Genomic DNA, 10931 nt, shown 5'->3' with positions numbered 1-10931 from the left:
CTATACGATCACAGCACTTGTACCAACAATAGAAACGTGGAATGACTAGTATAAGGCCGTTAGTGTATATGGGGATTCGACGAAACGCGAATGGAAACCGCACGAATAGTTATCTTAAGGACGAGAACCTCGGACGCGACGCTTTGAACCATCACCTTTTGACTTTTATACACTTTCGCAGCACCATTTGAGATCACACACTTTCTATTCTTTTCCACCTTTTGTGACGGTGCTGACTTGTTCCTTTTCCCCTTTTTGTAGATGGTTCAACCCTATCACGCTCTTATGCGTCACCGCTACGCCAAGAATAGGAACTTTCCGGTAGAACGCTATAGGGAGCTGGAATGGGACGGAAACCAGTTCCTCTTGAACTTCGTCACCGATTTCTACGGTCATTGGCTGGACGCTTACGCGTACGGAACTACCCATCACGAGGGAATCATGCGACTTATCCATATACTACCTTCCCCTTGGAGCGAGTGGACCACTCAAGCCTCAGTATCCTACACTTGGTTTAGCCCGCCCAAATATACGCCTCTTGGAGACTTCGCCGGCCTAATAGGAGTCTTACTTCCGGCCATGTCTGCCGCCGTTGACGGACCTCCACTCCATCCGCCAACGCAAAGGTACTCGCCAGGAGCAGCGCGTCAGATGAAGTATCGCGATGATGAGGAGCCGCACGTTGCTCGTGTTCCCCATAGAAGGACCCTTAGGATGCGCGTTTCGGCCCCTCGAAGGATCATAAGAGAGGCCGAAGAGATGCTTACTTCGATCCCTTCGCCCCTAAGCGACGAGAGGAAGGACGAGGAGATGAGATCGTTCGAGAGAGGAGAGAGTTCGAATGCGGAGAGTGTCGAAGAGTCGGGAGAACCCGAAGAGGACGAGGGCGGAGATGTCTAGTGCTCGAATAGAAATTTTGTTTTTCCTTTCCCCATGTTTTTGAATTCTAGAACTTCTGTTTATGTTGTTATTTTCTTCCGCGATTGTATCGCTCTTTTTTTCATTCGTTGTACCAAGACCTTTTGGAGATCATTTCTTTTTGGAAATTTAATGGGGAATTTGTACCTTATGGTGCAACCTTATTATGTTCTCTCTTGCACGACTAATTTCCTTACAACTATTAATGTGTGGTCTTTCTTTAGACCCTACTTGTGAATGAGTTAAAAATTTCTTTTCCTTTCCTTTCAAAGTACCCTATCACTGCCTTGAGTTTTAAATAAGTGCGCTAACAACTCGAGTGTGATAAATCAGAATGCCGCCTAGATGCAACGTGAGGAACGAGGAACCTACCTCCCAGGCTTCGGTAGAAGAAAGTGTGACGCAACAAAGGCCGCCGTCACCACCACCTCCACCACCACCTCCACGAGTAGATAGGGAAGTCGTGAAGCTGTTCCTTGACCAAAAGCCTCCTACCTTCGACGGGATGGGTGAACCTGCAAAAGATGAAACTTGGATACGTGCCTTAGAGAGCATCTTCAAGACCTTAGTGTGCAACGATGCGGAGAAGATGATCTGTGTGACGCATCAGCGGACCGGGTCCGCTGATTTTTGGTGGGACACTAAGTTAAAGACCATGCCCCAGGATCGCATAGACGAGATGACTTGTGAGGAATTCAAGACTGAGGTTTACGACAAGTACGTACCCAAGAGCTACCGCAAGGCAAAAGCCGCCGAGTTTCACAACCTCACCCAGGGACGTCTGTCCATAACCGAGTATGACCGTGCACTTTGTGACATGACCCGCTATGCGCCGGAACAGACCGACACCGATGAGAAGTTGGCCGATAAGTTTCATGAGGGCCTTAGGCACGAGATTAGGATGGCATTGGCAGTCCGCGGAACCCTTACGTACGCCGAGGCGTTAGCCCTCGCACTGGATGTAGAGGCAGCAATGCCAAAGGAGAGGAGCGCGGGGAACGCCGCCATGACATTACCCCCGCCACATCCTAACCATGATAAGAGGAGATGGGAGGAGAGTAGGACTCACTATGACAACAAACGATACCGCCCCACTCAGAACAGGCTACCGTACGGAGGAGGACAGACGAAGCAGCCCACGATTGAGCAAGGAAAGCCCGAGAGTGGAAATCTAGCAGGTATAGGCGAAATCCTCAATACCCCTATTGTTGTTTTGTTTGACACGGGCGCATCTCATTCGTTCATCTCTGAGTTATGTGTGCATACCTTAAGCTTGCCTACTAGGAAGTCTGAACATAGGATGATGGTGTCCTCACCAGTAGGAGGGATAGTAGAGATTTCCCGTTTTTGCACGAACATAGAAATCACGCTAGGAGAGCTTAAACTAGTTGCCTACGATCTGCGAGTTATAGCGATGAGAGACGTTGACGTAATCTTAGGAATGGATTGGTTAACCGCGAACTTTGCGACGATTCGCTGTAAGGAGAGGCTAATAACCCTACAAACCCCGGGTATGGAACCCGCCGTGTACCACGGAATCTCGATGAACCGACGAATCGCTATAGTCTCCGCGTTACAAGCCACCGCCATGTTAAAGAAAGGACGCCCGGCCTACCTTGTCTATCTCCACGGAGAAGAGAAGGAGGAAGCGAGGCTTGAAGACGTTGCTGTCGTACGAGATTTTCCGGACGTTTTTCCCGAGGAGTTACCTGGACCGCCGCCAGATAGGCAGTTAGAGTTTACGATCGATCTCGAACCTGGAGCCGCACCCGTATCGAAGGCACCATACCGCATGGCGCCTAAGGAGTTAGAGGAATTAAAGATTCAGCTACAAGAGCTCATGGACTTAGGTTTCGTTAGGCCCAGTGTTTCGCCATGGGGCGCACCGGTGCTCTTCGTTAAGAAGAAAGACGGGTCAATGAGAATGTGTATCGACTATAGAGAGTTGAACAAATTGACCCTCAAGAACAAGTACCCTTTGCCGAGGATAGATGACCTGTTCGATCAACTCCGAGGAGCCGGAGTGTTTTCTAAGATGGATTTGAAGTCCGGATACCACCAGCTGAAAGTGCGAAAGGAGGATATCCCCAAAACCGCATTCCGTACCAGATATGGTCACTATGAGTTCGTTGTGATGCCGTTCGGTCTGACGAATGCCCCAGCCGTGTTTATGGACTTGATGAACCGAGTTTTCCACCCGTACCTAGATACGTTCGTCTTAGTATTCATAGATGATATCTTAGTCTACTCGAAGGACGAGAAGGAGCACGCGGAGCACCTTGCGAATCGCGCTGGAGACGTTGAGGAAGGAGAAGCTGTACGCCAAATTCAGCAAGTGTGAATTCTGGCTGAAGGAAGTCAACTTTTTAGGACACATCGTGTCAGCAGAAGGAATCCGAGTGGACCCCGCCAAGGTTGAGGCGGTGCAACAGTGGAAGTCGCCATCGACGCCGAACGAGATTCGGAGTTTCCTGGGCTTGGCAGGATACTACCGAAGGTTCATAGAAGGGTTCTCTAAGATAGCGAGACCAATGACCCAACAACTCAAGAAAGGAATCAAGGTGAATTGGACGCCGGAGTGTGAAGCGAGCTTTCAACTCTTGAAGGAGAAATTGACCACCGCACCAGTGTTAGCTGTGCCAGAGCTTGGAGTGAACTACGTAGTTTACACCGACGCTTCGAAAGTCGGATTAGGATGCGTGTTGATGCAGAACAACAAGGTGATCGCTTACGCGTCGCGACAGTTGAAACCGCACGAGTTGAACTACCCTACCCACGATTTAGAGTTAGCCGCTGTAGTGCATGCCCTAAAGATTTGGAGACACCATCTCTACGGAGTTAGGTGTGAAATCTTTACGGACCATAAGAGTTTGAAGTACTTCTTCGAGCAGAAGGACCTGAACATGCGACAACGGAGATGGCTCGAGCTAGTGAAGGACTACGATTGTGGTATCAACTACCACCCCGGCAAGGCAAACGTAGTAGCAGATGCTTTAAGCCGTAGAGACCATTCGCAACTCGCTGTCTTTCTGACAGCAGAGGAAAGCCTAGTGCGAGAGTTGAGTAAGTTGCGGATAGAAGTAGTTAGAACACCCGATACCGTGGAAGGTCGAATCGCCGCGTTAGTAGTAGAACCTGATCTAAGAACGAGGATCGTTGCAGCACAACGACTAGATGTGAGATTAGAGGAGATTCGAGTCGAAGTGAGAACCGGTGAATCCGGAAATTTTAGCGAGGCTTCCGACAACGCTCTCACCTTTGAAGGGAGACTGTGCGTGCCGAACGACGAGGGACTTAAGAACGAGATCATGAGCGAAGCCCACGAAACCCCATACACTGCTCACCCCGGGAGCACAAAGATGTACCAGGATCTGAAGAAGTCCTTTTGGTGGAACGGCATGAAGAAAGATGTCGCAGCTTTTGTGGAGCGCTGCTTAGCCTGCCAACAGGTGAAAGCCTTACACCAACGACCGTACGGGAAGCTACAACCGCTTGCGATACCCGAGTGGAAATGGGAGCACATCGCTATGGATTTCGTGACGGCATTGCCGAAGACCCTCAAAGGGAACACCGCGATCTGGGTGATCATAGATCGACTTACCAAGAGTGCGCATTTCATACCAATTCCCGTAACCCATGGATCGGATAGGCTAGCTCGGATCTACATCCAAGAGATCGTACGATTACATGGAGTCCCAGTGACGATTACGTCTGATCGTGACCCGAAGTTTACCTCGAAATTTTGGATTAGTTTACAACGCGAGCTTGGAACACGCTTAAACTTTAGCACCGCTTTTCACCCACAGTCCGATGGACAATCCGAAAGAACGATACAAACTCTCGAGGATATGCTAAGAGCCGTGGTGCTCGACCGAGGCGGAAGTTGGGAGACCGCACTCCCTTTGATCGAGTTCGCCTACAACAACAGCTTTCAAGCAACGATCGGCATGGCGCCATATGAAGCACTTTATGGGAGAAAGTGTAGATCTCCGCTCTACTGGGATGAAGTTGGCGAACGAAGAGCGCTTGGACTCGATGCAGTCGAAGAGATGGTCGAAATCGTTCGACAAATCCGCGCGCGAATGAAGGAAGCTCAGGACAGACAGAAGTCGTACGCCGACGTTCGACGGACGGACTTACAGTTCCACGCTGGTGATAAAGTTTTCCTCAAAGTATCCCCGTCGAAAGGGATAACGCGTTTTGGAGTCAAAGGCAAACTGAAACCGCGTTTTATCGGGCCGTACGAAATTCTAGAAGGAGTAGGACCCGTAGCTTATCGTTTAGCGCTGCCGCCCAGCCTTGGGAATGTGCACAACGTTTTTCATGTGTCGCAGTTGCGAAAATACGTGTTCGATCCGAAGCATGTGATTCGTTACGAGGATATTGCCGTAAGCCCGGATCTGAGCTACGAGGAGCAACCCCAGTTAATCTTAGATCGAAAGGTCCAAACCTTGAGAAATAAAACCACTACCTTCGTGAAAATTCAATGGAGAAACCACGGGCCCGAGGAAGCCACGTGGGAGCTCGAGGATAAGATGATAGAACTATACCCGGAACTCTTTCCATAAAGGTACCAAATTTCGGGACGAAATTTTTTTTAAGTGTGGTAGGATGTAACATCTCGGAATTTAGAACCCTAATTTTAGAGCCCTAGAATTTATTAGTGATGACGTGGAGTCGTGAATGCATTTATTGCATGTGATGCTATGGCCGAGTTGAGTCTAGGGTTTGCGTTGAAAGTTTGAAAAGTCAAACTTATTGATTTTATGATGTGGCATGTGATTTATTAATTATGAGATTTATGTGGTAAATTAATTGTTTAAGGGTGAGTGAGAATATTAGAGAAAATTTCCATAAATACTTGCCACCCAAATTCTTGTGATTTTCGACCCCCTTGAATTTTTGAAGAAGAAATTCTATTTTTTTTCGGATTTAATTTAATTCTTGGGATATTTATCCAAATTAAATCCAAGACCCAATTATTCCTTATCTCTAGAGAAAATCGAAAACCCCCTTTTATTTATTAGTGATTTTCGAAAATCACTATATTTGGGAAGGAAAGAATTATTTTATTTTATTTGAATCCTTACTTGATTTCCTTCCATACCTAGAATTTAATTATTCTACCAAATCTTTCCATACTTCAAGAGATCTTGCCTTACCTTATTCTAGGCAATATTAAAAATCCATGCCTTATTTAAATAGGCATAGGGACGCCTATTTCCATCCCAAGTTGGGAGAATCCTTATTTTTATTTTGCTCCGTGATATTTTATTCTACTCCGTAAAATATACCAAAACAAAATCTTGGCTATTTTGGAAGCCTAATTTTCGAAAATCATGAGATTTTGCCCTAGGATCTATTTTTGTTAATTCTTCTTCCCTACTTCACAATATTATTTTATTTATTGTGTAGAATAAAATCTTACCAAATATTCTATTCTAATTACCTAAAGATCTTGTTGAGCACTATAAATAAGAGAAGACCCCAACCCTAGACCCCAAATTTTCGTCCCCCACCATTCCTCACTATCTCAAATTTTCTTCTTCCACACACCAATATTTTGTCATCCTTTGAGAAGAATTTAGAGTTTGAACGCCAAGATTCTTGAAGAACCAAGTCTCTACTTTGTTTCTACCGATTGTTTTTCTCTAAAAAGGTATTTTGTTTATGAGTTCTTCTTTTTATTCTTCTTCTCCTTTTTTTCTTCTTCTAACCGATTAATCGGTCTTCTTGAACCCTCATGCATCTTGGTTGAGTGAAAGAGGGATAAAAGGGATGTGGGAATATGTTCATGTGTGTGTGTGTGGCGTGTGTGTGTGTGTGTCGTGTATGTGTGTGTGTTGTTGTGTTGTGTAGTGTGTGTTTGATGGCTAAATAATCTTGTGAGATAAGCATGATCTTGATTAATTAGTAATGATAAGATAAACCAATGGAAAAGGGAAAAGAAGTATTGAGACATGCATGAGTAAGAGTAGCATTGAACCTAATTTGTGATATGTGCCTATGTGATTAAAAGGTGAAACTTTGGTTGCGAAGCCGGTTAACGGAAAAGCGAAACAACTTGAAAACTAAGCAGTCAAGGTGGGCTTTACTCTAAAAACTCTCTTTTATTTTATCAAAATGTTTTTTGGTGTTATAAGGGTGGTTTAACTGTTATGTCATGCCTATGTTTGTTTTAATGTGATATTGGATATGCTTATACGAATTCGGGTCTGAGTATGGGCCGCAAGCCCTACCAAGCTGTGTACACGATGGGATCGGGAGCCGTCCTTGCTAGTCGGCCGGTCTCGTGGGCGAATAGTGTGGCCACACTTTCGTCGCACCATGGAATGTTATGATTGTTATTTTGATGAGAAAATGGGGGATTATTTTGACTGGCCAATCTATGAAAATATATTTTGTGATACTCGTGATATTTCTCTTAACTACTTAAAACTCGAGTTCACTTGGTAAGGGTGGCATAACTTATAAAACGTTTTGGCAATGAGCTCACTGAGTATTTCAAAATACTCAGCCCTGCATGTGTTTTCCTTATGTGCAGGTTGAACGATGGCGAGTGGTGGCGGGTGTTGAGCTTGTTAATTAATTAAGATGGTGGTTATGAACTTCAAGCATAGTTGTGTCTTCATACATAGCTATTATTTCTCTTGGTCGTCTTTCGCTGAATTTTGATACACTTTAGAATTTGTTTTTGGAATATTGGCATCTTGCCTTCGGTTTGAGATCTTAGCCTTTTCTTGTGATTTTGTCTTGGATATTACGTCGTACTCTTCAGATGTTTGGATCGTTATTTATGATACCTTCCATCTTCTTTTAAACTTCTAGGTTAAGTTATTGTTTTAAATACTCTGATAGTTCTTTCGAATCTTTTGGTCAATACTCTTTAAATGAAACCCTAGCCTATGTTTACTTCTTTGAGGTCTGTTTGGGTAGCAGCAGCCGCATTTATTGTACCCTAGGAGGGCGGGCTGTTACATATGCAGTGTGTGTATTTTGTGTATAGTATGTGTAGGGGATGTATTTTGTGCAAAATTTGTATATTGTGTGTAATGTGTGTGGTATGTGTATTTTCTATATATTGTACGTAGTGTGTTTATTTTGTGTATAGTGTGTGTGTAGAGTGTGCAACGTGTGGAGTGTGTTTTTAATTTAGTTTAGTGTGTGCAGTGTGTGTACATTATGTATAATGTGTGTATTTTGTGTAGTGTGCACAAAATACAATGTTTATTATGAACCTATCTGTGTACCATGTATCACTACTCCCTCCGTCCACAAACAATAGATCTATTGTTGTTCGGCACGAGTTTTAATGTAAAATTGGTAAAGTAAGAGAGATGAGGAGAAAAAGTAGGTAAAGTAAGAGAGATAGGGAGAAAAAGTGAGTAAAGTATGAGAGAGGGAAGAAAAAGTGGGAAAAGTATGAGAGATAAACTTTCCATTTTTAGAAAGTGATCTATTTTTTGTGGACGTCCCAAAATGACAAAAGTGATCTATTTTTTGTGGACGGAGGGAGTACTTTTTTTCCCTTGAAACATAAGAATTGACACATTACTCATATTACATAATTAGCACCCTACTCTAACAAACAACTTTCGATTATACATATCAGAAATCAACAACTAAATTATGCCATGTATACCATTCTAACTTTAGTGGTGACTTGACATGTGCAGCTACATTACTCTGCGAAAGAGAGAAGTTGTAAGTTTTCGATGGCCAAGCCATATTATTTTTTTCCCAAATTCAAATCCATGGGACAAATAAGAAAATAATCAAAATTACGATTTTATCGGCCATTTTTGAAAGTTATGAGATGGACTGGAATTTGACCAAACTTTCGTGTATTTTTTTGCTAATGCCCCTCTATTTTTTTGGTGATAATAGTATGTTTGAATAACAAAAGGTGCACAGAGGGATTCTAATTTTTTCCTTTATTGATTTGATTATTTTTGTTTCGTCCCTCCCATAACGTCCTCCTAAATCTTGGTCATCTAAACTGTCAACAGATAGTTTGCACAAATATTTGCTTGGGGAGAATCCTCTGCCTGCTGTGGGAGGCAGCAGCACCAAATGGTGTACCTCAAACAACATAGTTTTACATTAGTTTCATTCACTAATAATAATAGTACTATTAGTACCTCTTTTTTCTTTGCTTGTGGAACATTTTTTTTTTTCAACTTTACTACTACTGCTGCTGTCTTACAACTTCTTCCACCAAATTTATTTTCTTAAAGAATACCTAATTTATCAAATGGAGGCATTTAAGAAATTTAATTTCTTCAAGAAAAACTAATTTATCAAATCAAGGCATTTAAGAAATTTAATTTCTTAAAGAAAAATTAAATACGTAGTATTTAATTGGGAATACTTGTTATCTATGTTTTTTATGTAATTAAATCTTATATTTTGTTGATGGACGGTGACGCGTCTAATAGCAACACCTCATGATAAAAAAAAAAATGACACCTCATGTGTGCTTCAATTGTATTTTCTATTTAGGCATTCATTGAAGTATTGTACTTATTATATACTACTATAATATCAACAATTAATTGGGTATTATTATTTTTGAAGTTCGACTTTCTAAATTAGCTTCTATTAAAGAAAGTAAATTTGGTGGAATAAGCAAAGAGTTGGTAGTTAGTAATAAGCAACAGAGAAAGATGAAGTAAAAGATATTCCATGTAAAATTGTAAATGTACTTGAGTAAAGGAAAGAAAGGAAAATAGATAAAATAAAAATATAAAATTGCATGAAATAAGATGTTGCTGTGAATAGTAAAACATGATGTAAAACTACATCGTTTGAGGTATAGCATTTGGTGCTGTGTTATTCCTCATGAGATCCTCTCGATCTTGATACAAAATATTTATTCTACTCCATCTCATTTCCAGCATGAATTTAGAATATATGTTGTATTATTTTTATTATTTATTTCCATAAATTGTTAGGATTATATTTAATTTAATTTGTTAGGATATGATTTAGTTTCCTTATTTTTAGGAGCTCATTTTGTACAACACATATTTTAAATTATATGGAATATTTCCTTATGATAAGAATGAAAAATTAAAATATTTCCACACATTTATAATATGTGAGAAATCAGTTTCTAAGAAATCGTTAAGAGAGAATATATTTTAATTCTTCATTCTTTTTTACCATAATTAAATACTCCACAAATATTTATAATATTGTGGTACAAAGTGATCTCCTAAAATATAAAAACTAAATTAAATCAAATATAATATTAACAAATTATGGAAATAAAAATAATACAAAAGATATTTTAGATTTCTGTATTCTTTTTAATCATAAATAAATTCTTCATACATATTTATAAAAAGTGTGGTAAAGATCTACTAAAATAAGAAAAGTAAATCAAATCTTAATAAACTAAATCAATTATAGTCTTAACAATTTATGAAAATAAATAATATAAAAGATATTCTACAGGGGAAATCAAATGAAATAGAATAAATATCTGTATCAAGATCCTTATCATTTGTTGTAAGCTTTCTTTTCTATATAAGTCAGTATAATAAAATGGAAATCAACTTGTAATTATTCATTTTAATTAACATGGATTAGTCTACATGTCAAATTTTATGCATACAAAGTAATATGCCTCATAACTGATTCAGAATAAGTGTATTAGAGAATTTTCAACTCCAATAATACACTTAATGAGTGGTGACCACGTACATTTTATTTGAAATATCATATATGCTTTTATTATTAACCTTCTAATTTATAAAACGTCGCAACTCGTGGTGGGATTAATTATAATTTTTAAAGCAAAGAAAAACACTTTAAGGAAAAGTTGGCATTTGAAAAATATTGCAATTCTACATCCAGTGGACGCAGAACTTTTTTATTTTGTAGGGTTTTTACTACATAGTACATACTCCCCTTCGTGGGAAGACTTGAGATTTTATACACTTTTATTTAAAGGAGTTTAAGTAATAGAGGAAAGATGTTGTTGAGTATTTTAAAGTAAAAAAATGAAT

The sequence above is a fragment of the Salvia hispanica genome, chromosome 1 (genome assembly GCF_023119035.1).
Source record: "Salvia hispanica cultivar TCC Black 2014 chromosome 1, UniMelb_Shisp_WGS_1.0, whole genome shotgun sequence".
Taxonomy (NCBI): domain Eukaryota; kingdom Viridiplantae; phylum Streptophyta; class Magnoliopsida; order Lamiales; family Lamiaceae; genus Salvia; species Salvia hispanica.
This window is presented reverse-complemented; position numbering follows the sequence as displayed.